At 35.3% G+C, this 27551-nt stretch overlaps 1 pseudogene across 1 annotated transcript; it reads right to left on the reverse strand.

The window, feature by feature from the left end:
* Positions 1 to 880: 880 nt before the first annotated feature.
* LOC148952474 (glycogen [starch] synthase pseudogene) lies at positions 881 to 9685 on the reverse strand (annotated as a pseudogene). The gene is made up of 2 exons (XR_016141809.1): positions 9647 to 9685; positions 881 to 3014 (listed from the first exon to the last, which is right to left on the reverse strand). The product of XR_016141809.1 is annotated as a glycogen [starch] synthase pseudogene (transcript).
* Positions 9686 to 27551: the final 17866 nt, after the last annotated feature.

Here is a 27551-nt window from a genome sequence, read left to right on the forward strand (position 1 = left end):
AGCGCTAAATATTCAGCATTCTACAAATATAAGAAAATGTTTCGAGACAGGTTTTCAAAAATAGGATACATAAACTGCGAAGTAGTAATTTTGCTGACTTTAAGCTTCAAATTATCTCTTTATTTTTATTAAATGAAAAAGAAAACAAGTGTTTAAACTGTCAGTAAGGAGCAACAGTAAAAATTAAGAGAACACAGATTAGTCTATATATGATGGCGGCTGCCCCTTTCCCGATCATCGTTCTTTACGCTAAAGTCTTAAAGCTCTTAAAAATAACTCTCATTCAATATGAACGCCCCTTTCCTAAACAATCAGGACAATCTTTCCTAAACAATCAGGACAAAAAGTCAACCTTCATCGTAAAGAGCGAGGGTTGAAAAAAGGGCAATTACCCTCGAATACAGAATAATTTCTGTTTTTTTCAAGTTTTAATGTTGATCCTTACTTTCAGCTTAAAGAAACTCGTTTTCAAATCATGCCGGGAAATCTTCTTCTGTCCTTCAACTACGTGGAAAAATCGCTAAAAATGAAGTTTCTTATTTTTTCTAACTTTTAAGACATTTGTTCTGTAGTATAGATAGTTGTATGCACTGAAGTAAAAACAGATAAATGAGAGACTCCTGTGTTTGCTTATGATTGTATATTTGAAGGTATTGCATAAAAAAAAAACACCGTTTACTACAGTGCACTGCACCTACTCACTTTTACCTACATCGTCCAAACCAATATGACCTTATCTGTGTTGCAGTAAAATATTGTATAAAAACAAAGGATGTTTTATTTGAAAGAAACTCATTGTAAAACTACAAAAGTATAATTTTTATATATTATATAAAGCACCAAATAAGTATTATCAATCAACAAATATTAGAAACAGAGAACAAGGATTTTTGTTTGTAGAGTACGTGTTTGTATGCATATAGGTACTACAATATGCCTTTAAATTTATAAATAAATTCTACTGGCTCTGTTTCTAAGTTCCTCTAGTTCCTTTTCATTGTCAACCTCATCTTGAAGGCCAAGAAGTGCGGGAGTTACAGGTCTGGGAGATTGAGGTTCAGATAAAGGGTCTGGTTGTTTTACTTGTGGAGAGCCTTCTTCGTCGTCCACTATAGTATCTGAATAAACTGCACTAAGAGCCATGAGTCTTGCCCTTTTATAGTAAATAAAAAGATTCCCCCAGTCAAGTATTTCACGGAGACGTTCAGTTCGGTTTCGTTGAATTACTCTTTGTCTTTCTGTCAAAAGAGTAAAGTTCAGCATGTATATGGTGAGCTGATTAATAGACTCATCGAGACTTATGTTTTGACGGTCTAAAATATTTTTACCGTAGTTCTCAGGGTCTGGAATATGATCGGCCATGAAACACCCAAGGCCAGAGAGATTTGTCGTAATCGATGGAATTCCCATGACTGTGGACTCGGCAGGAGTGTATCCCCATGGTTCATAATAGCTGGGGAAAACGCCAAGATTACATCCACGAATAAATTCTTCGTAGTCGAGATTAAAGAGAGGATTAGTTGATGAAAGAAACTCAGGGTGAAAGACAACCTTTACCCGGTCCCAGGAACTATTCAGAAGCTGACATCGTCTGAGTGCATTGAGTACTTGATCTGTATCATCCTCAGCAATATTATGCGTAGTGATTGGTGGCGGAAGGGACTTATGGCTGGAAAACAAACATCGTTTAAGACGGACAACGTCATCTTTAGAAATGAGGTCGTCAGATTCAGGCATTTTGCCACTTACACATATTTCAAATAATTTCTTGCCAATATTCTTTTGGACATTTTCTATAGTATCCTTTAAGCTTTTTGCTACTGCCTGTCCCTTTAAACTTTCAACATTAAAGTTGTTTGTCTTGGCAGGAAGAATAATAAACGCAATCACTGTCACATCAGTGCTAGATTCTTTCATCAAGTGGTTAAGTCTCGCCAGGCTTTAAACAAAAATGTCAGCTCCTTTGTTTCCGCCTTCGTATCTTCCGGCAATAAAAAAATAAAGGGTCTTAGCTAAATCAAAATCGAGATGACCATAAAAATGGCCTCGAATGAAATCATGAATTTTTTCCTTGTTAATTGCATGGAGGTTTTGAAATTCGTGCAGTGCACTGACTCTCTTGATATTTAGACAGTTTGGTGTTATTACATCAGGCTTTCGTTTTAACAAACATTCAGCTTCCATTGCTGTTATATCAGACACTGTTGTAAAAACATGTGCCATTTGTGTTGCAGCTCTTTCCAAACAGTATCTGTGATATATTTGCCGATTTCCAGCTTCGATGTCAATGTCAAACTTGTTCAGGTTGTTATAAAAATCTGTGCTGCCAGCGCACAAGTAGTGCCCAAGGAGTCTTGCGTGTGTAGTAAATACTGTTGCGACTTTTATTTTCCATAGCCGCAGCATAATAAGACCTACTCCAGATAACCACTCATGAAAGTGGCACACTGTTTTTGGAGAATCAGCTCCACATATACTTAAGAAATGACTAAATTCAGCAATAAACTCTGCTACCATAAAGCCAAATAAAACAGAATCATTTGATTCCACATCAGAGTCTGGAATTCCAATATTTGTTTTCTCAAAAAGTTCATGCTTGTAACAGTTCATTTTATGTGATACTGAAGTAATATCAAATAATATAACTAAAGGATTTCCGTCAACAAGCCAGCTTCCAGTGTGAACTAGAAGCCCTGCATCACGCATCTTGCAAACAGCATCGTAAAGAGGACCAGGAGAAAACTCAAACTCGTCTATTTCTTCTCTAGAAGACTTTCCTTTATAAGGGCCAAGAAGGACATATTTGTCTTTCATCATTTCAACAGAATGACCGGTTTTGGAGCGGATGACTGTATATAGTCCTCCGACTTTGTTAGCCACTTCCCATGCACATTCAAAGGTCCAAACAGGAGATTCTACATTTAAAGGATGTTGGCAGTTCTCCTTGATATGTTCTGGTGTGGTTTGATTTTGAGTTGAGGTGACTGGATCCATGTTGCGTTGAATCGTGGCACCTGCAAAATGAAAAAGAATATAAAAATAAGGAATAAATTATTGATTCTGTCAATCAAAAATTACTGAAGCTAGGACAAGTATATATAATAATATAAATAAAATAGGAAAAAATAATATAAGTAAAATAAATAAAAAACAAAACAAACAAATTAACAAATAAATAGAATTAATAAAATAATGAAAACGTAGGACTTCCTTTGATAAAGGGACATTAGATTTTATAATATTTATAGGTTCTATCACAATGGTTAGTAAAAAGAGCGAAAAAATGAGCCTTTTGCAGTATTTACGGAAAAGTTATAAATCAACGAGCTTTTCGAAGATTCTTTTTTTTTCGGGGGGGGGGGGGGTTCAAAAGTGAGTCTTTGAAAAACAAAAATGCGAGCCTTTTAATTTAACTATTTAAAGTTTTTCTTGGACAAAAATTGTTACATCGATGTTTTGATCGATTAAACCTTTAATCACAGCACTATTTGATAGGCCTTCCAGACCTTTTTAAGCCAAAAATGATTAGCGTGAAAACAGATTTATTTTTTGTGGAATCTTGTTAATAAAGAGTTTGCGTATTATCGGCCTTTAATATAACCATTGTTTTCAAATATTTTAAATCTGAAACTATTTGAATTTTAGTGTGCTGGGCAAATAAAGAATTGAAAAAATGGAAATCAGGTAAAACGCTATATTAGAAAAGTCAAAATAAGAAGCCTTATCTCTTTGTGAGTACCTACTTTTAGAAAAAAAAAAATTGGGAAAAACTGTTTCTTTTTTTAATTTTTACTTTTATTGGACTTAAGAGCTCCCTGTGGTGCTGGGACAATTCACCAATGAGCCATTTATCTTCTTAAGAAACTAAAACTCGGAAAAGGTTTTTAATGGTACTGAAACAAGCATAAGAAATAACAGGAACCGTTGTAAAGAAAAAAGTCCAAACTTGGCAAACTAAAGAAACAGAAATCACTGCAAACAAAATTGGGGCTACAAAATTTTTGTCACTTCCTGTCACACACATAGCTGGTGAGACCAAGATTTTACCTGATAAATCTATCCATTATTTTTGTGTGGAACTCAATGACTTTGAAGCTATCAAAATACTATTTCTTTTTATGCTTAAATTGCAAGATAATTCTAATTGTATACTGAGCTTTACTCTTATCACAGCAGGTATAAGACTATGAAAAGAGTTGTAGATTAGTTTGTTCCTGTTGTAGCGTTGTAGATTAGTTTGTTTTATCCCCCTTATATACACAATAATTTCTATTCGTTTTAATGTTGCCCCTTACTCCCAGTTTAATTTTTTATTTAATTTTAACGGTTTTTGAACTAATACCAGAAAATCTCCTCCCTCCGGTCAAAATATCTCTTTAAAAGATCCTCTAGAAACATGTATGAAGGCAACAATAGAAACACGTAACCATACATTTTCGGGTGGGGGAGGGACACATTTTCTGCTGGGGTTTTTTCCACGGGGAGGGAAGTTTCCAGGGAGTAAAATTGCCAGGGTAAATCATACACTGGGGGACTTTGCCAGAATTCTTATACAAAATTCTTTTTATGTGTCTTGCTTTCTCTTTTCTGTCTCAATTTTAAGTGCAGAGGGCTTAAGAGTAATTTTCTGGGGTAAATTTTCACCGGTATTTAATAATATAGAGTATATTTAAATGGTATGATTAGTTATCCTGGTTGTTTAAGCAATATTCCTTTTAATTATTTAAAAAACGACATGTTTTTTCAGCTTAAAGTAAGGAGGTACATTAAAACGAAAAACGAACAGAAATCATTACTCATATAAATGTGGTTATTCTCTCCGATAAGCCGCGCTATCAGATTGCAAGTTTGTATTTTGTCACAATTATTTAATAATTACTATTACAACACACCGGCCACTTAGTTATAAAAATAAGTTTTTTTTTAAAGTAATAAAAAACTTTAGCGTAAAGAGCAAGGTGTTGAGGAGGGTCCCTTTTTTATACGCAGTAATTTCTGTTCGCCATTAAGTTTTAATGTTGCTCCTTACTTTCAGTTTAAAAATTATGTTTTTTTTATTCAATAAATTAAATAAAAAAAAACAAGTTTTTTTAAATGAAAGTAAGGAGCGACATTAAAACTTAAAACGAACAGAAATTATTCCATATATGAAAGGGGCTGTCCCCTCCTCAACGCCTCGCTCTTTACGCTATTTTTTTTATTGTTTAAGAAAATATAGTTGTGTTAAAGTCAAACTTTAGCGTAAAGAGCAAGGCGTTGAGGAGGGGACAGCCCCTTTAATATACGGAATAATTTCTGTTCGTTTTAAGTTTTAATGTCACTCCTTACTTTCAGTTAAAAAAAATTTTTTTTTTTTATTTAATTTTTGAACATTTTTGAATAAATGCAGGATTTGATCTAGGCTCACAGTACTTGAATTATTAAAAAAAAAAATTTCATATTAATTTACTTTTATTTGGTTAAATGGCTGTCTCGAAACTTGTTTCATTTTATTTACGAACGTTCTTACTTGTAATAAATATGTGCAACTTACGAATTAATTTACGTAACGAACTTCTATATTCATATATTTTTAATACGTATATTAGGGGGTTTGCCCCCTAGTCAATACCTTGCTCTTTAAACGAAAGTTCGAATTTTGTTACAATTCTTTAAAAATGACCGCTTAATCACAAAGGCCGTTAATTAGAATAAATAGCTCTTATGAAAGTACTAAAAAATCTTTGGCTTAAAGAGTGAGGTATTGACTAGGGGGTGAACCCAATGATATATGTAATATTTTCTGTTCGTTTAAAGTTTTGATGTTTCTGCTGTTGCAGTTTAAAAACTTATTTTTTTTATATTTAATATCTGATCTTTTTTTAATAATGCTGGGAAGTCCGGCGTTCCCTTCATAGCAATGTCCCTTCCCCCATGAAAACTTCCTTCATGGAAAGATCCTCCTACATAACCCCCGACCCCAGGCATGTACGCAGGAATTTGTGTCGGGGGGGGGGCAAATCCTTCAAACCCATTATTCTGTGAGAAAAATAAGAAAATTATGGGAAAATAAAAAAAATCGTGAGATTTCGGGGGGGGGGGGAGGGCCGACCCGGAGCCCCCCTGCGTACGTCCCTGCCCGACCCCCCCCCCCCACTACCAGGAAAAATTTCCCCTGAAAATGTCTGTACTGTATACTTCCCAATAACCAATACTATATGTTAACATTGGGTAAAGTTCATAACTTTCAGCCCTCCTCCCGGGAACCTCGGAGGATTAAGTCATCCTAAAAGACATGCCTATAAAATTTTCGAACATGCTGAACAAAATCTCAAAATTTTGATCGGGTTACTTTGGGAAAAAAATGAGCGTGGGAGGGGGCCTAGTTGCCTTCCATTTTTTAGTCACTTAAGAAGGGCACTAGAACTTTTAATTTCCATTCTAATGAGCCCTCCCACGATATTCTAGGACCACTGGGTCGATAAGATCACCCTTGGGAAAAAAAAATAAACACGCACCCGTGATCTTTCTTCTGGCGAAAAATACAAAATTCCACATTTTTGTAGATAGGAGCTTGAAACCTCTACAGTAGGGTTCTATGATATGCGGAATATGACGGTGTGATTTTCATTAAGGTTCTATAACTTTTAGGGGGTCTTTCCCCCTTTTTTCGTAAATCAGCCAAATTTTCTCAGGCGCGTAACTTTTGATGGGTAGGATAAAACTTGATGAAGCTTATATATTTGGGATCAGCATTAAAATTCAATTCTTTTGATGTATCTATTTGTATCAAAATACCGTTTTCTAGAGTTTCGGTTACCATTTAGCCGGGTCCCAATAACCAATACGATATGTTAACATTGGGTAAAGTTCACAACTTTCAGCCCTCCTCCTGGGGGCTTCGAGGGATTAAGTCATCCTAAAAGACATAGTTATAATATTTTCGATCATGCTGAACAAAATGGCTATCTCGAAATTTTGATCGGGTGACTTTGGCAAAAAAATGAGCGTGGGAGGGGGCCTAGTTGCCCTCTATTTTTTTTGGTCACTTAAAAAATGCACTAGAACTTTTAATTTCCGTTCGAATGAGCCCTCACACGATATTCTAGGACCACTTGGTCGATACGATCACCCCTGAAAAAAAAAAAAAAAAAAAAAAAAACGCATCCTTGATATTTCTTCTGGCAAAAAATGGAAAATTCCACATTTTTGTATAACGGAGCTTGAAACCTCTACAGTAGGGTTCTCTGATACGCTGAATATGATGGTGTGATTTTCATTAAGGTTCTATAACTTTTAGGGTGTCTTTCCCCCTTTTTTCGAAAATCAGCCAAATATTCTCAGGCGCATAACTTTTGATATGTAAAATTAAACTTGATGAAACTTATATATTTGAAATCAGCATAAAACTCTGATTCCTTTGATGTATCTGTTGGTATCAAAATTCTGTTTTTTAGAGTTTCGGTTACTATTAAGCCAGGTCACTCCTTACTTACAGTTCGTTACCATGAACTGTTTGAAAATGAGACATCAGTGCAAAAAAATGATTTTCTTTGTTGTTCAAGGTGGGGGACTGTAATTATCCTACAGAATGTTTTCGACCATGCTGATTCCAATGATGGACTTGATGATTACAATTCCAAAATCACCATAAATTTGTTGCCACAATGACTTCTACTTTTAAAATCAACCGAAATTTTTAATATTCCAGAATCAGTTTTAGATGGCAACTTTTTTCATTAGGCAAGTTTTTTCAAAACGTGGTTTTTAATTTTTGGTTACTATGGGCAATGGTTTGCTCTTTACTAGGTTGCAGCTAGTGCTGCAACCATGACAGAGAGCCTAAAACTCATGATTGGAAAACATACCCGATACCGATATGTCCATACGAAATACACGCAATACCAATACACCCGATACCGATTCATCCGATACTGCATACAGCCCTTTCCCAAGGAAATATAGAGGGTCATATCATCACCAAGTCCACAGTTACAGAATCTTTGAACTATTTTGGATAAAATGGCTATCTCACAATTTTTATTGGACGACTTTGGAGGAGGACGCTAGCTGCCCTCCAATCTTTTTGGTCATTTGAAAAGGGCACTATCAAATTTTAATTTGAATGAGCTATTAATCATCACTCTATGATATTCTTCTAGACCTTCTATAAAAAAAAAGAAAAAAAAGACATCAGTGCTACAATGCAAAAAAGTCATTTTCCTTGTTGTTCAAGGTGGAGGATTGTAATTACTCTAATGAAGGTTTTCGACTATGCTGATTCCATTGGTGTACTTTTTATTTCGATCCATCGTCATTTCCGAGGCATTTCTTCATCGAAAAATACCATAAATCTAATTTCGCAATAAACTTTTACTTTTAAGATTAACCGAAACAATAGCTACCATTCCTGATTAAGTGTCAAATGACCATCTCTTCTCATGAGGTAGTTTGTATTTTAAAAACATTTTTTTAACTTTTGGCTACTGTAGGCTGTGGTTCGCTCTTCACTGGGTTGCAGCAAATGTACATCCTAATCCATATGTACTAAAAGCTCTAGAGCAACATCCTTGGGAATTCCAAAGATATTGCATATACGCTCTTTTCACAACCTGGATGCGCATAGTTTTGTTGATTTTGTTTAACGTGCCCTTAAAACTTTGACATAACAAAATTGTGTCCGATCATTAAAGGACAATAAATACACCCCCAGATTCTTCCGCATACCCTAAAACTACCCTTTGGCAAACACATTGGCGGATCCAGGGAGACAAGGGGTGCGCCCCCCTAACGTAGTCTGAAGTAGTTTAATTTACCTAATTAACGCAAGTTTATCGGGTCAACTTATTTTACACCCCCCCTAAAAACATATTGGATCCGCCCCTGGGCAAACAGAAATATAATCTCCCCCACATCCCGGGAAAAACATGTCTGACTCCACATCCTAGCCAATAAAAATCCAGATCATTGGCAAATCCAGGGACAAAGGAGATAGCATGTGTGGAAAAACGAATAGACACAGTGAAAGAGATATGAGGCATTCTTCCCTTCTTAATCTTGTAGAGAGCCCCTTATTTGTACTAGACAGCATATTAATGTGATCAGTTTTAAATCAAATTTATTTTACAAAACAAAGGGGAACCCCCTTTTGACGCCCCCCCCACAACAAAAATAAAAATTGCGGACTCGTAATTTGGTCGTAATTATGAAAGCAAACATATCCTGTTTTGAGACTGTCAGACAAAGTCCAAGGGTGGTAAACTTTTTCATTTTGTTAGTAAACTCCCTACTCCAGGTAAACCCTCAAATGTTTACCTTAATTTTGGGTAGTTTTATCCATTTCACATCCATATTTTTTTAATTCAAGAAATAGTTTATGAATCTTTGAAATATTACAAATAAGGATAGAAAAAAATATTTTTTTTCATATTTAAGAAGTTAAATATATTTGTAAACAAGATTTAGCAAAGAACTATAAAACACTCCATTTGTTCTTTTCTTGAGATGTAACTCTATTTTTGAAGGATATACTTCATTTAGTATTTATGATGGATTAGGCTACTTCACAATACTGAACAGAGACTAAAAGTAGATAGATCGGACCGTGGTTTCAAAACTTCGAAAAGACACAAATACGAAACTACAAAACTGAAGAACAACAATTTACCTTAGTGTTTCAGTAAAAAGACGAAAAATTTAATGCTTCCAATTCAATATTCCAATGAAGACTGACTTAAATTAAAGGCAGGTTATCAAGTTATATAAAATTTAAATTCATATTTTGACCTGATTATTGTCATAACTAATTGATGTGCTCAATTCATAATTCATAAGTGATTTCATGATGCCTAATAAATTCCATGAGCTTCTCCTGTTTTGGCTTTGGTAATGTTTAAAGAAAATATACCAAATGTATTGAGGGATTGAGGCAAGATGTATATACAATTCTAGGGGGAGGGGGAAATATTGAAAAGGAAGTCTAGCTATATAAAAACACAAAGTGTGCATCCTGGTTGTCAAAAATGCGTATCAGCAACATTTCGTGACCGGCTTAGAGCATAAATTTGAAACTTGTACTGATATTGAATTTGCATGCAACTGCCATTACTATCACAGCTAATATTACTACTACTATCTCTGCTGCTGCCACTACAACTATATAAAACTATGACTATTTACGACTCTTTGCGACTTGAACTACTTGTTACTGTTTTAGCCACAGGGCCTGGGAAAAACAAACAAATAGTTCAAAACAATAATCCAACAGCGAGTAAAAAATACAATGAAAAAGTCTTGTGCGTACATTCAACAATATTTTATGCACTTGCCCCCTTCCCTATCCCTAAAAAAAGTATCTGGGGTTGATTCAAAATGTAATATATTTTGCATTGTTTTAAACAGTCCCAGCATCATTTGAACCCATTACTCACTGCCATCCCCAAACAGGCTTGTGATCTTGATTTTTAAAATCATACTTTGAAACTCAGCGCAGTACTAAAGGTGCTACCTGCAAAATGCGGAAGGTGGGGTTTCATTTCCAGAAGAAAATTCACGGAATGGCGTGTTTATTTTTTGTTCTTTTTTTTTCGTTTATTGTCCGTCACCAATGTTTGATTTTGTCTGATAGAGGGTTAAATTGCTGTTAATTGAAAATTGTGAGATTGCCAGTTCATTCAAAGGTATCGAAAAACTGTGTAGTGACCGGTACTTGTCTATTATATAAATACACTAGAGAAGTGAAGTTTGGCGAATGCTAGTGAAACTAAACAAAATATGATGAAAATAAAATGCTTTAGTAAAAAAATTATGAAAACTACCACAAAAAATTATGGAGGAGGAGCCTACCAGACCGCGTAACCTAGCCAAAATACAACATAAATATTTAATAAAAAAAAGTTATAATGCCGTTTCTCAATGAGCCAAAGGTTAGTGTTTTGTATAGACAGCGTGAAAACGGGGTATACGCAATACAAGTTCTCGAGTGTGTTTTATATTTTAGACAAGTATCTAGTGACCTTCCTCCCATTTGCGGAGGGCTTGATGAAACACAGAAGTTTAACAACTTTAGTACTGGTGGGTTATATGGTCACTTTTATATATTTTACATGGAAACCAGTCACGAAAAACCCGCCAGACGGGTTAATTGCAAAAGAAATGCAATACAAAGCGTGGTTTTCATCGCGTTTACGATATTTAAACAGTTATTTTTGGGGTTTTAAGGGGGGGGGAAAGATGCCTAGGTTAGGTTATGTATTTAATATATACTATGCTTTACCTCCCATCCCCCTAATGTGCAAATACATTGCCCAAATTCGCTTATAAGCTATTATATAATCATCCTATTTTATTTCATTAGAATTAACCAAACTTGAATTTTTAGAAGTGACCATATAATGCACCAGTACCACAACACTTGTGGATCCTGTCCTAAGTATTTGTTCAGAGTTTTAAGCCTAAGGAGAATTAGCAGTAGGGCTGGGGGATTCCAGTTCGAATTTGAAAAGTCATCCAGAAATCAACATTCAAAAAAGTTTTATTTCAAATGAAAGTAAAGAGAATCTTAAAGCGGAAACTTCGCACGATTTTTTTGTTTTTTGGATAATATTAGTTGTAGGGAATTCTCTTGGGAACGAGCGGAGGGGTGTTTATTTTCCGCTGAGACTGGGGGCAGATTTTCGATTCCACCAGTCAAGTATTTAACGGATACGTTCAGTTCGGTTTCGTTGAATTACTCTTTGTCTTTCTGTCAAAAGAGTAAAGTTCAGCATGTATATGGTGAGCTGATTAATAGACTCGTCGAGACTTATGTTTTGACGGTCTAAAATATTTATACCGTAGCTCTCAGGGTCTGGAATATGATCGACAGATTTTCGATCCATATTTAAAAAAATGAACAGACATTTAAGTAAAGAGAAAATTTTCAACTAAAATTAAAGAGCTACATTAAAACTTAAATCGAACATAAATTATTCCGTATATGAATGGTAAGCCCCCTCCTCAATCCTTTACTTTCTGCGCTAGAATTCAACTTTTTGTATCAGTTCTTGAAAAACGACTTTTGAAACACGACGGCCTTTTAATTGAAATAAGAAATTTTCTTAAGTACAAAAACTTTAGCGTCGAGATCGATGGATCGATGGATACCTAACTGGGCTATTTTTCATGAAAGCCAAATGGCCCTCTTGTAGAATTTCACTAAAAAAAATGCAATTCAAAGTTTAAAATGTTTAGACAACACTTTTTCATTAAGCATTTTGATGGATCATTACACAGTATTCAAATAGATTGAAGTAGTGGCGGATCCAGGGGTGGGGTGAGGGGGTGCCGGGTGAGGGGGTGAGGGGGAGAACGCGCAATTGTTGATAGGACAGTTTAACTACACAGTTTATACAGTTTGTTAAAAGGGCGTATCAGCAATATCTAATGTACGGCTTAGAATATTAAGTAGAAACTTACAATTCTGGACTTTCCATTCCTGATATGGCACCCACAGGGTACATTTGTTACAATGGTATTATCAAGTAGAATTTATAGTAAGCGACAGGGCCGTATCCAGGATTTTTGTTCAGGGGGTTTTACTAATTTTTGACTTTTTTTGGGGGGGGTTTACTAATTTTTGACTTAGTTTTCGACTAATTTTACTGATTTTTACCTAGATTTTACTAATTTTTTACTTATTTTCGAGTCGGTCAAAAATTTCGGGGGGGGGGGGGGGTTCAAACCGGGTAACCCCCCCCCCCTGGATACGGCCTTGTTAAGTGATTAGATATATAAATTAGCTTTTAGATGAGTCCTTAACCAGCTCATTATGATGTTCCAATACCCCACTAGCTGTTAAAAAAGTAAAAAAAGACATCTAATCCGTGCTACCCGTGAAAAAAAGGATTTTCGTTTTTGTTGGAGGAGGAGGGGGTGGGGTCTGTAAGTATCTTTTACTGGGTTTTCAACAATGAAGATTCCAACGGTTTACTTTTTGTTTCGATCCAACGGCTTTTTCGAAGGGTTTCAGGCCTTTTTTCAGAATTCCTGTAAATTTTTTTCGAATAATATTTTAATTTTAAGATTATTCGAAATTATAGTTACCATTTCTGAATCAGCTATAAATGAATTTTTTATCAATAGACATTTTTTTTTTTTCATTCATTTTTTATCGTTGGGTTACTATGGGCTGCTGTGTGCTCTTAACGAAGTTGCAGCTATCGCTGTAACCTGTATAAGATAGTTCAACCCAAATAAACTTTTTCTGTGTGTTTTGTAAGGTTCTTTGTTAAATATCTATTTGTTGAAGTTCAGATCTGTTGAATCCGCAAGAAAACCGTTACTAAAAGTAGAATACAAGTACAACAAAAGTAGAAAGTGAGAAAAAAAGGAAAGAAAAAGGTGTTGAAAGAATAAGTGTTGAAATGACAAATTGACGTGTCTGGAATTTCATCAGGGTGGAATCGTGAGTCTTTTTCAAATTGCTAAAGCTTGAAAAATCAATACGTAACAGTATTTTGTGTTCATATCGAGTTTATTTTTGCGTCGTTTTTTGTGTTTAAATATTAGCCCAACTTTGTGTACATTAGTCCTTAATCCATAAATCCTTGTCGGGACGGAAACACAAACATCATATATTAGTCATTCTCAGTTGTATGTAAATAACGAATTGAATTTTAAGCAAAGGAATTGTCTGGTATTGAATGTTAATAATGAAAATAGTTACACTGATGACAGAGGAAAGTTTTCTCGACTCGTGTCAGATTACTATACCCGAGCTGGCTGTGCTACCCTTTGATATTGGGACCAGCGTAAAGCTGCCATGCAAATAATTATCTGAAAAATTACTTGCAGCGTAAATTTGTCACCTATAAATTAGTTTTTGTGTTGTTATTTATTAGATATTTTTTATCTTAAAAAATGGTTAGAAGATAGAGCCACCCACAGCACGTTTGTCTTTTATGTGGCTCTTAAGTTTTTTTATATAACGTATTGTGTTTTTTTTGATGAAGTGATAGTAAATATCTAATAATATCTATCCTACGGAGAAATTTAGCCCTTACCCCCATCCCTAGAGAAAATTTTTAAGTTAATTTCCTCATCAGACATTGTTCGCGGTCATTCTTAGGGGTAAAAATAGCTTTTCTTCCCCTTTATTTTATTAATTGAAATGGAATCCCTTATATTCGGTTGAAATGTATAATTGCTAGAAGGATCTATAAGTGTGTATTACAATAACTCTGTGAAAAAGCTGAGAACAATAAATGAAAACAAATCTAAGTGGATCTGCTTTACTGTTAAAATGAAGGAAATGAAAGATTTTGAAAGCACTTCATTATCTACTAATACTTCTCGGCCAAGGTTTGGATCACAGGAACACAACTACGGCTGTTTTGGAGTGGGTACGATTACTTTAAAATTGTCAAAAAATTAATTTGATCCTCTGTAAAAATTGATTCTCAAAATATGCATGATTTAGTTTGAAAATGATTCAAATTTCGAGTTTAATTTTAAATTTCTCTGGTCTGAATTTCTTTTTTCTTTCAGAGACGGAATTAATGACCCTCAGTTTTTCATCAATTCAATGATCTTAATTATCGTCATGTGTCTAACTGAATCTTCTATCCAAAATAATTAAAAGCCTGCTGAAGGGACCAATGGCCTATAAAAATAGAGAGACGTCTCAAATTAAGCCAGTCTCTTCTCTTTCTTGGTGATTAATGTAACTCTATTTTAAGAACTTGGACAACACTGAAAGAGGAGCGGGTGGATTTGGCTCAACGGGGAAAAACTGAATGATCTTGATGGATCATATTGCCTTTGATTTTCTTTTTGCTATTTAAGAATAAACTCATTTTACACCTTCAGATGGCCTTAAGTGTTAAATCTTTAGGCCCACTGTTTAGAAAACTAGTAATCTCGGTTAAATTAAGGCTCTTTTTTTCCGTTTTTTAGTCTTTTGAGAATCCAGTCCTAAGGTTGTATTTGTAGTAATTTGATATAATTCATCTGTGACTTCGCAACATAAGACTTCGGGAAAATAAAGAGCCTTAATATAAGACTTATAAGAGCCTTAATATAGGACTTCGCAAAAATTAAAGCCTTGTTGATTTTTCTTTTCTTTAATTTTGAGATTTATTTTGTGTACGATTTTTATAAAAAAAAAAAGTAATGCACTTCCCTCACTTTCAGAGGACAGTCACAAACGCAGGATTGATTTGAAGGAGAGGAGGTATTTTAAAAAACTGGAGTTATTTTAAGTAATTTTTTAGAATAAAAAAAACTAATTTTAATAGATAAGTTGGATAAGAAATACCAAGAAATTCAAGAAAGTATAAGACTGATGGGGCGAAGTCTTGAGTCCCTCGCGTACATCCTTGTTTAAGGATAAAAAGTGACCCGGGTTGCTTCAAGCCTAGTTTTGTTCACTCTAGTCTCAGTCTATTTACAGTCATGTTGCTTGATACGGGATGTACATGTTGCTATACATTTAAATACGGGATATACTTGTGCGTGTACATTTTCACATTCAGTGATCTGGTCAGGTTAGTATATATTTCTAGCCATTTAAGTCGAAAAAGAAAAAAAAATGACCTAAAAACTAATTTCAGTACACTTAAACTCACCATGTAAAAAAATTCGGTGCTACAGCCAAACAATTTTGACTGTAGCATCGAACTTTGTTTTGTAGCACGCAAATTTTGGCAACTGTAAAACTTTAGGAACATACTGGTGTGGCAACCCTGGTCAGTTTCCTGAAGTTCGTAGTTTACGTAGTTCATAACGCTCACCGAGCTAGACTAGTATTCTACTCTATCGCTTTTCCAATTTAATTTTTTTTTTAATAAAAAAATAAAAACAATTGATAAAAAGAATTTATTTAAGAGGTTGTTGGGTTCACTACATTTATGTCCATGCAAATTTGTATCTGTGTGTTTACATTTATTTCTTTTGGTACGTGGTTATTCCTTTTTTATTTATTAATTCCTTTCATATTTATTGATATATTTACTTTATGAATTTTATTTATATTAATTAAAATTTATTCTTCATTGAATCCTTTTAAATATATTGAATTGGGTATCAAAGGAAGATTTATTGTTCACCTGGTTGACATTATTATTGACTGTAGTTTAGTCCAGGACGTACGCTGGGAGAGAAAGGCTCGGGGCCTGTGCCCCAAACTCCTAAATTTTCATAGATTTCAGGGTCCTTCATCTACACTACAACAAACAAATACTCAGTTTCTTTTTTATTGCCCCCCCCTCCCGAAAAAGTCCATGCGCACCTACCTGATGCGATCTATATGTACGTCGTTTGCGTGTCATCTTCACCAGTCCTGACACGTGTCATATTTGCACCTTTAATGATTTTTTGTCTATGTTTAGTACTAACATTTGTTGTAGCTAAACACCAGATTGACAGTGAAATATTATTTTGGCATGTGCGAAAATGATTCTTTTGAAGGAACTTCACTTCGGTATCGTTAATTATCACTCCAGACTCCAGGTAGATATACATTGTTGATTGATTTTATAGCTCTAGCTTGGTGTCACCTATCAGTTGTCACATATATGACTGAATATTCTAAATTACAGTCGTACAAATTACAGGTCGTTCGATGGGAAGGGCAGTTGTAGTTAAAGAGAGTACGTATCCGGTTACAGTTAAATGGCTGGAATTCTAGTCGCTTCGAGTCTTTGTCTTGTTTTAAATAAAACACGAATTTAAAGTGTTTGAGCTTTTGCTTGCCAGAAAACTACCAATTAAAGGGAGATTTCACCCAGGGAAGATTGTACTTGCTGATAATTACAACCAGGAAAGACGGCAAATGAAAAATATTTGTTTTGCAGAAGACTGTGCTCGTGGACGATTACACGCAAGGAAGCTTATATCCATAAAGATCTTACTCTCGGAAGATTCCAATGCTTGCTAAGATTCCTTTTCATTCACTTTGTCGATTTACCCACGGTAAATCGTCACACGTTAAATCGTCACATTACCCACGGTAAATCGTCACACGGTAAATTTACCCACTGTGACGATTTACCCACGGAAGATTTTACCCATTTAATATTTTATTCACGGAAAATTGCACCAAAGAAAGATTGCAGATAGGGTTGCCAACTTTTTGTCACGAGTGTGTCCCCTGGGCATCCAAAAATGTGTCATTTTTAGCTAAAATGTGTTCATCTCGAAATCTCAAAAACTAGAGGTCAACTTTTTTTTTTTTTTACCAGTTGTATTATTGCCCAAAAGACACTTTCTAAACCTCTTTCAAAGCGGTCACTTAACATCAAATGTAATGAAAACCCAAAAATCTATATAGAACATTTATATAAAATAACTTAGTGTGAATAATTGTCCTCATTTTCTGCCTTTCTTCGCGATTTTATGTTTTACTTAGTGTGAAAGAATGAAATTCATATAAACCCCTTACTTTGGATAAAATAATTTACTTCTGACATCGATATAATAATTTAATTCAAAAAAAACGAGACAAAGCTTTACTTTGGGTAAATGTGGGGCTCCCAGACCGGGGGTTACCCAGAGTTTTACCCCCCCCCCCAGCTGAAATTTATTTTCTTCTTAAGTCTTGTCGAAACTAAGATAAGCCTGTATATATTTACCTTTATAGTACTAGAAAGTATCTTTATATTATTTTAATAGTACCATATAGTACTTTCATGGCACCAAATGGTTAATTTTTCAGTCTTAATGTTATTTTGCTTGATTTGGGAAAACTGGCTCCAACTTTGCCCTCCCCAGGATTTTGACGAAATTATGCCTCTGGACTCCAGTCATGCAGACTGGAATTCTCTGCTTGACTTTGATTTTCAACAAGGTGTCAGGTGTTCAAATTCTAATCCTCTTTATTTAAAAACAACTCACAAAACTGGCAACGCCCGAAACTTGTTCTTTTTTTTGTCATAATAACAAAATATACAAAGAACGAAAAGACAAATTAAAAATATCTTGGTGAATTTCAAAGCTAAATTTGAACATGTTAAAAAAAAAAAAACAAGTAATAATTAAGTAGAATAATTAGATTTTACAAAAGCGGGAATGAATCGTTGTTCATATCTCCCATCTTGTGGGATGGCTGGCTACAGCTTGGAACATGTGCTGCCACTTAGCGAAAGATCCTTGGACGAGGTGACTGAGCCGAGGGGGACGAAGGTGGGGCCCGCTGTTTGTGTAATACTTAATGAATTTATTCTAATTTTGGCCTTTTTCATTACAAGAATAGCTCAAGTTTTGCTATCAGAAGTTTTGAATATAAACTTTGGTTGAAATCAAACACTTTTTCTGAAATGTTTAGTTCATTATAGACTTATCTGTATGTATGTATGTATTTACAATAAAAAGACATCGGGCCAGAGGAATGATATATGATATGTTGATATCACATATCATCAACATATCATTAATGATATGTTGCATCATTAGGCACAGATTTTTAATCAGCATACTCAGAGATCCTTAAAACATTGATGAAAATGAATTACAGCTCCGGCTAGTAAAGTTAAAGTGATTATTACAAATATGATAATATTAAAAAAAGGAATTGTAGGAGGTTTGAACAGAACGTCCTTTTTTAGTGTTAGGCTAGAGTAAAAATAAAAGAAAAACGATATTTATTAATCTTTTAAACAAAGTGCTGATAGCTAGCATTTTTGGGACTGGAAGGCTGGTAATGCCACCGTTATTTGCTGTAATTTATATTTATTTTAAGTTAAACGTTTGTATTGTCTATTTTCTACTGGTTTTAAATAATAAATTTAGTATTTTGCTACATTGAACAACTGTGGTTCTTAAGATTTAATTTTTATTAATTTTTAGCTGACATAGTTTTGTGTATATTTGATAGTGGTAATACGAGCTAATGAAATAGTAGTAATGTATTTCAATGAATAATAGTATGCAAATGATAGCAGCTATTGTTAACTAATAGTAAGTGTTACATGAGTAGCCGATGTTAGAGACGTTGGGGTCGGAGTTGCAGCACAATGATTTGAGATCTGTATTGGAATACATCGAAGACACTGCGTACATATTGTTGATTACAGATATAGAGCCTACGCAGTGCTGACGAAAGGCTGTCGGAGAGGGTCAGAAAATAAGCTTACGAGGAGAGGGATCGGACTTTAGGCCTGTCAATAATACCGGAAATACCCTAGTATAGCTCTGGTTTCATCAATGCTAAAAATATACAATTTTCTATAAAAATTTGTGTATGATATTCCTGTTTAATTTGGACTATCTGCATAATTTGGTACCCTTGTTCTGAGACTGACAGATCATTTCACCTGTAGTGGTGAATTTTGGACCTTCTGTATGTTTCGAGCGTACAGAGGACTTTGAAGGCACTTCAGATAGCCATTGCAATCTTTCCGATCGAAGTAGTAGCCCACTAGAGTCATCTGTTCTACAAGATAAGGCTGACAAGAAATACATAAAAGACACACTCATTACAAATTCACGCTACTGTGTTAACAATCATCTCAAGAAATTATCACCAGTTTAAATACAGTAAGCCATCTTTATTACTTACTGTTGGAGACAGATCTGAGTCCTATATTTGTAAATAGTGGCTTCAAAACCCTCCTATACATTTTTTTATCCAGAATCAACCATTCATTATGAAGCAAGTGCTTATCGATTTCGGGTCCACGACGTTTGTTTGGTAGCTTAAAAGAGTTTTTTGGAAGATTTGTCAGCAAACACAAGTAGTTAAGATAAGACCTTTTTTCAAATATCACAAGGTACATCCATTACATAGGCCAAAGATTATACAAAATGAAAAATTCTTCGGTTCGTACATGATCAAATATCAAGAGAATTTTGTACTTACCATATTTTGGCTCAGAACAGTCATCAGATCCTCTAAGATTCTTCCCAAAAGGGTCTTTGAATAATCACAAGCCAAAAAGGTATGTATCCAAATTCACGAAGTTTGGGGAGGGTAGAAAGTTCTCTGATCCTACAGTTAGACCAAAATCTATGGACCGTTCTGATTTCGACAAGGTATGATATGCCCTCCGATCTACTAAATTCTACATACAATGTTTCTGTCGTACATTGGGCATTTATATAATTAGGGGCTCATGCCCAAGGGATTGCAAACAAGTCTTGGCTGAGGAAAATGCAGGGCTTTGTAATCCTATGCAATTGCGCAATCCTGAGTTTGACAAGGTACAGCAAGTACACCGTTCTATTAGAATGTGCCAATAAATTTTTTTCAAAAAGTTAGTTTTTTGCAAAAATTGGAGCCCTTACCCATGAGGCTGCATGGATCACATTGCTCCTGGAGCTAATTTTCAACCTTTCTGATCAAGCTGTCATCCGACCAGGGGCGTCGTTTGGGGGTGGCAAGAAAATAATGTGGAGAAAAAAATATTATACACCCACGGCCCTTTTACTCTACAGAGATGGACCCCTAGTGTCCCCCCCCCCAATGAAAATGCTGGGGATTCGTCCCGGGATCCGACTATAACAATTTAATCTAGTTTTAGATGGGGCTGCTTGGGGATCAGAAAGCACAGCAATGGTAGTTTGCTTCCCTTTGTTTCCTTTTGACATTTGGAAAAGACACGACCACTTTTTATTTGTGACCAAATGAGCCTGCTCCTTATTTTCTACTATCACTTGTTATGCATCCAAGATCAGAAATAGATATTAGGGAAACAAATCGGTCAAGTGGAAGTTTTGAGATTCTGCAGCTCTTAATGATCCAACTGTTTCCCTGTTTTATTTATACACTTCGGTACTTTGTTCATAATTTCCAAAGCTAGTATTCCCCCGGAAACAATATTTGAGTTTGCAACGTAAGAGAGATCGAAGAAGTATTAAATAAGTTCATTGAAATAACTCATATTTTTAATAAAGCCTCAGGAACAAAATAGAAAAGAAGACACAAAGAAAACTGAAAATATTTCTAGAAGCTACTAGTTCTGTCTCTAAAAATAAGGTTTCTTAGCTCTAACCAATCTTCCACCTTTAATGTGACGTTTGAATAGGTTATATCCTGGGTTGTGGCTAAGGTTCAAGTTTCTTTGGATTGTTCTCACTCATAATAGGTATGGTATTAAACAGTATTCTCAACAACAGAAAAAGTGTTTACATCTTAATTTTTTGATCAAAAACTGCTCAATTTCATCTGTTTATTGTTACATTACGAGTAGTAAGCGCCCAATTACCACTGCCCGTGATTGCGTAATATGCCTTACCAGGGCCATTTGCCTATTACAATGAACTCTACATGGCTTGGCAGACATGTTTTTTATTATGAAATCGATTTTTTGTGTGTCAGTCGATTAGAGAAAGTTGGTGGTTAGTCCAATATAATAACTTGATTGGTCGGTTTTCTAAAAAAAAAACTTGGCATGGTATAATGTACTAAATTAAAAAAAAAAACCGATATAATGTCCGTACACTGCATTGCAATTTTCATTATGTTTTAAGACATTTTTTATACTACACCATATATTTTTAACTTTTGAAAACAATGGATTTGTCAATTTTCAATGTGAGTACACTTTTCATTCTTTATTCCCCCCCCCCCAAAAAAAATAAAGAAAAACGTTTTACTAGTAAATTCAAATTTCAGAGGGACTTAGCCCCCCTCCCCTCCAACAATACAAAATCTTAAGAATATGACGACTATATTCGATAGAAACGTCAAAGCCCGTTTTTTTCTATTATGTAAATAAAATCTCTCCACCATAGGTATGTTTACAAGTTTAAATTGTTTTTAAAAACACTTCTTTATCTTTCATAAATTAATCTTTTTCCTAACCTGCTGTATTTTTCTGGTTTTATTTATAAGCATGCGTGCTACACAGTGTTTGAGTGTTTTGGGGGGGGGGGTTAAATTTAACCGGCTCGTGCTATAAACGGGGTTTGTCTAAGTCCACTGTCACGGTGGATGATTTTGGGAAAAAAAATTAGTGTGGGAGGGGGGCCTATGGTCCCTCCATTTTTTTTTTGGCTTACTTAAAAAGGACATTATAAATTTTAATTTACGGTCGAATGAGTCTCCAGATAGGAGCTTTCAACTCCTATAGGAGAGTTCTCAGAGGGTGTGTTTTTCATTAAAGTTCTATGAGTTTTAGAGGGTGTTTTCCCCCTTTTTCGAAAACATGGTAAATTTTTCTCAGGCGCGTAACTTTTGACCGCTATAGCTAAACTTGATGAAACTGATATATTTGAAATCATAAGGATTCGCTCTTTAAGCTAAATTTTTTTATTTTTAAAAAAAAAAAAAAAAGTTGTGAGACAAGGTCAAACTTTAGCGTAAAGAGCGATGCGATGAGGCGGGGGGGGGGGCACCCCCTTTCATATTGGGAATAATTTCTGTTCGTTTTAATGTCGCTCCTTTAATTTCAGTTTTAAAAAACTTTTTTTTTTATTTAATTTATGATCGTTTTTTAGTTAATGAAGCTTTTATTTTCATAAAATTTTACTTTTATTTTGCTAAATGGATCTCTTTACAAATTAACTTACGTAACTAACTTCTATATCCCTGTATTTTTCTTCTGGCAAAAAAATACAAAGTTGCAAATTTTTGCAGATATTAGCTTGAAAGCTATGTAATAGGGTTTTTTGATACGCTGAATCCGACGGTGTGATTTTCATTAAAATTCTTTCGTTCTTAGGGGGTGTTTCCCCCCTCTTAAAAAAAAAAAATCGGGTAAATTTTTCTCAGGCTCGTAGCCTTTGATGAGTAATACTAAACGTAATAAAATTTATATATATTTAGAATCAGCATTATAAACACATTCTTTTGATACATTTATTAACATCAAAATTCCATTTTTAAAAGTTTGGATTACTATTGAGCCGTGTCGCTTGTTTTTTTTTATTGTTTTTTTTCTATTACGTTTATTTTATTAAGTCTATGATGGGGGAGGGGTCCACCCTTAGAAAAAAACACAAACATTGAGGTAAAATTATAAAAAAAATTTGATTCACAACCCTCTGAATCACAAAGGCCATTTTTAATTAGAATAGATAGCTCTTTTGAAAGCACTAAAAAAAAAAAATTGTAGCGTAAAGAGCGAGGTATTGACTTGGGAGAGAACCCCCTCACATACATTATAATTTCTGTTCGTTTTTATTTAGCAGTATGGAATTAATAATAGGAGCACCCTAATGAGTAATAAACAAGAGGAGGAGGAGGGCAAAACTTAACCTCTTAACCATTTATCCAACAAAATGGAAAAAGGGGTTATTTTTTTAATGCTAAATTTTGTCTTTTTTTTTCAATGAAGAGGACACGTGAAATAACCCCCCTTCTGAGAAGACACCGAAATGGAGCGAAAATGCATTAATGCAAACTACAATACAATCAATTATCGAATATACCGGAAGAATTACACACGATCTGGACCACACAACGACCATCCAACTTATAGTGACAGAGCCCTCTAACCCCAGTGTTAGCTCCACGCAATCTGGAAGGAAGTTGAAAAGAGAATGGACTGCTTCTCATAATGCCTCTGCCGAGCCTACTCAAGATCGTGAGCTTGACCTCCTTCATGTTTTGCCAAGGAGTTCAGATGTAGAAGCCCAGTCAGAATTTGTAAGTATATACATAATTTTTTCTATCCCTATTTTCAAAAATAATTTCTCAGGCGCATAGCTTTTGATGAGTAAAACTTAAATTTGTTTCTAAACTATTCTATAATAATTCTATTTCATTTTCTTTCATTAACCAAATTAGCAGTATATAATGGAATGCTTATAACACTGAAATAGCTTATCATACATTTCTAAAAAAACCTTACCTTGTAACTTCTCGCTTCTAACCTAGACGTTTTTCTAGTGCAATAATACAATATTCCTTTAAACAAACTAACTATATGAAAACATCCAATTTGCTATTTCACAGATGAAAATCATTCATAAACTGGAGTATATTTTGCAGTAAGCTTTTGGGCACTTCCACTCCTTATCAAATCTCCCATCGTTACATTTGAATTTTAATCCGCTCAATAGCTATAATTTGAATTCTAAGTGGGGTTCTTGTGACAGGATGTGTATTTCCGATAAGATATATTAACACATAGGAAGAAGGTTTTTAGTAATCTCCAATTATGTCTTCACAGTGTTGTCAAGAAACATTATTTGGGATGAACTCATTTCATTGAAACACTTAGGTGTTTTCGAGAAAGCATTTGAGGGTGTTCTATTGGAACAGTGGTGTGAAGTCAGATAGCCCAAATTGAAAGGGTATCGAGCCTCCTACCTCGATGGAAGCTCCCGATCCCCAAGGGTGCTCCCAGAGGGGGGGGCTCTAAAAAGGACCATCCAGCATTTTAATTGCACTTTATTTGTTGATATGGATGGAGAAAAAAAAAGTTCTTCTCTCTCTCTTACAACGATTTATTTAGTCTAGGTCAACTATGTCCACAACTTCAAACAAATCCGTTGCCAAAAGACAGAGGAAAATTCGGATTGTTGAGAGAGTTACACCACCAACCACCGACGTATGGGATTCGTGTCCATTAACTGAAGCTGAGGAGCAAGTATTCATACAGCATACTGCATCAGTCTATCGACGTTCTAGTTTAATTGAGAGCTATATTGAGGAGAGTCAGATACTCGAATTATACACGTATTTTTTATTTTTTTTCTGAAAATTTATTGAATAAACTCACTAGTTTTTTTTATCATTCTCTTGTTAGATCTTAGTCTTTAATAATGAGACTACATTTTAATGAATAAAACAATATATATATTTTTTTAACGTGCTCAATTGTTATAAAGAAGGATATGTAGCAATATAACTTTTTTTTTCTTCTTCTTTTAATTGTTCAGGTGGTGGTGGGACAATGACTATGAGAAATTTACATTGTTTTTTAACTTTATAAAAATAATAGTTATTTTACATAAAAAATAAAACTTTTTTTTCTACAGATTAAAGATATAGCACCACCACCGACACCGTTGAGTGATGAACCAAGTGTATTTACAGGACCAATTTTGTCACCACCACCGGAGTTCAGCAATGCACCTACACTAGTTCTACAGGATATGGAGTGGCGTAGGGGGTTCCTTAATGATGTTTTTGGGGAAATGGCTAGCCTGGATGACTTAAGCTGTGATATTGACATGCTTGAGGATATGAAATGGGGAGTTACCCTTATATACGAACATTGTAGTAATTCTGCAACCACATCTGATCTAAGCTCTCGAAACAAATGTTCATCTATGGAAAATAAAAAATTGATTAACCAATTATATGCAGACACCAAGGACCATGCGCTGGGAGACCAAATACCATATCTACCCAATGGGATTGAACAGACTGGAAGTGGTGGTGGTGTTATTGACAATTCCCTGTCACACCCCACCATTCCACTTAATGTTATAGATAGTAGTAGTAATACAACAACAACAGTATCCCCTCTTCCGGATTTTTTTCTGTCCAACTCTGCCTTGCATCACACATTGGTCTACAGAGCCAAATTCGGTGACCCCTTCAACTCTCTAGTGTCGGGGGATATAATAACAGATCCCCTGGCCATTACACATTCATATACTGATAAGATTCGAGCCATTCTTGAACAACAAATAGGGGTGTGGGGAGTGGGGGTCAGTTTAAAAGCATCAATAGCACTAAAAATATTTTTTTTAAATGAAAGTGTGGTTGAGATGTATTCAAAATGGGGGCAAACAGAGATTTGGTAAATTCATCCGCAATTATCGAATTTCGGGGATGTTTTTTCTAATTAGGACTAATCTTAGTCAAAGTAAGGGGGGAAGTTATAACGAGGGAGGTAATGGAGCTGGGTTGGAAGTTAGTGAGAGTTTGATTGTTAACATTTGTTCGTTTAAAATGGATTTTATTGTAAGAGGGGGCGCGGGTTATATTGAATTAAAACACCATTCACATTTCGAGGGGTGTAAGGGCAAACGACAAATCTGTTTCGATACCAGGCTTCAGTGTTTAAGGTACGCATTTTTAATTACAGAATACAGACCTATTGAAGAAACTTCAGTTAAGAAAAAATTAGACAAAATTGCTGTTACTGGCAGGGAAGGTTCAAAGTTCCTCAAAGTAAATTTTAATTGTTTAAATGGTCAATATCCCGTGACACTAAAAGGAATAGATATTTTTGAGTGGGCTAATGCATATTTAAAGATCGGTGTCACGGTGTTACAGTATGAAACAGAATTTGAAGAGGGTCAGCGTTCCGATAAGAAGGGTGTATTATTTCCAGTGCGGGCTCCTTCAAATGAATCAGTAAAATATTGGGTGTGGCTTCTATACACCCCGCCCACAGACTCCGGTTCAATTGGTCATTTCAATCCGATTACGGATATTAGTAGGGTTCTAAGTGAGGGTAAAAAGGGGCGAGGTGGTGTGTGTTATTACTGTCCAACATGCCTCTCAAGATTTCGCTCTGATTTAAATTTAAAGCATCACATGAAACACTGTAAGCGTCATGGATACCAGGTTTTGGCGACGGTAAGCGGAAATAGAGCCACACTACGTTTTCAAATTGTTCAAAACCCACCCTTGCAGAGCAATAACATTGCGTTGGTCTGCGAAGCTATGTTGACAGACGTGTCTAATCCGGCAAATTCAAATTGTGATAAAATACATGAACCCATGGGGATCGCTTGCGCTCAAGCGCAACGAGATTCCAATAATACCATGCAAGTGCTGGAGGTAGTTGAGATGTTGAGTGACGGTGAAGACTGCATGCGCTCGGCATTGGTCAGTCTAATCAAAACAGCGAACGGTGCAATTTCGCACCTTCGTTATACAAACTATCCTATGCTCCTATCACCATATGACATAGTGGCCATTAAAAATCGAACCATGTGGTGGGTTTGCAAGGGAGAAGTTTATTACTGTGGATGGACTGGGGGGAGGAGGAAGGTCACTACGCTACATCATTTAGGGCATGAAAATCCTTCGAGGAGATACAATGTTCGAAAGAAAGGTAATAATCCAATTACTACCTTCGCTCGACGAACGTCTATCGTCACCGTTTTTATACACAGTTCCAATTACGACTTAAAGTTTATTCTTCCGGCATTGGCCCGCATTGCCAAGGGAGGAGTTGTAGATGACGCATGGATAGATGGTTCTTTTTAATATAAAATCATACCCAAATCATCGGAGAAGCTACTGCTGCTAGAATTCATGTGGAAAACAGTTGGCAAGGGTAACACGTGCCTGAATAAAATCCATTTTTTAGACTCCTTCAGCTTCTTCCCAAAATCTTTAAGTCAATTGATTTAGGTACAGAAAAGTGACAATTTTGATAGCTTCCCCCTCCTCAAACAGGGCGTCCCCGATGATGAAATGTATGATTTATTAACGTGTTAGGGTATATATCCATAAGATTATTACAACTCTGGCTCGAGGCTAGATGAGGTGTCACTACCGCCCATTGAAGATTTTTACAATTCTCTAACTGAGAGTGAGTGCACCACTAGCGACTACGAATTTGCTAAGAGGGTTTGGGCAAAGGGTGAATGTAAAAATGGGTGGGATTATTGTAAACTTTACTTGGCCAGTGACCTACTCACTCTTCTGGATATTGTGTGCAAAAATACGGATAAAATCTATGGGG

Source organism: Artemia sp. Qi Xiang Cuo, chromosome 5 (assembly GCF_049724085.1).
Source record: "Artemia sp. Qi Xiang Cuo chromosome 5, ASM4972408v1, whole genome shotgun sequence".
Taxonomy (NCBI): Eukaryota; Metazoa; Arthropoda; class Branchiopoda; order Anostraca; family Artemiidae; genus Artemia; species Artemia sp. Qi Xiang Cuo.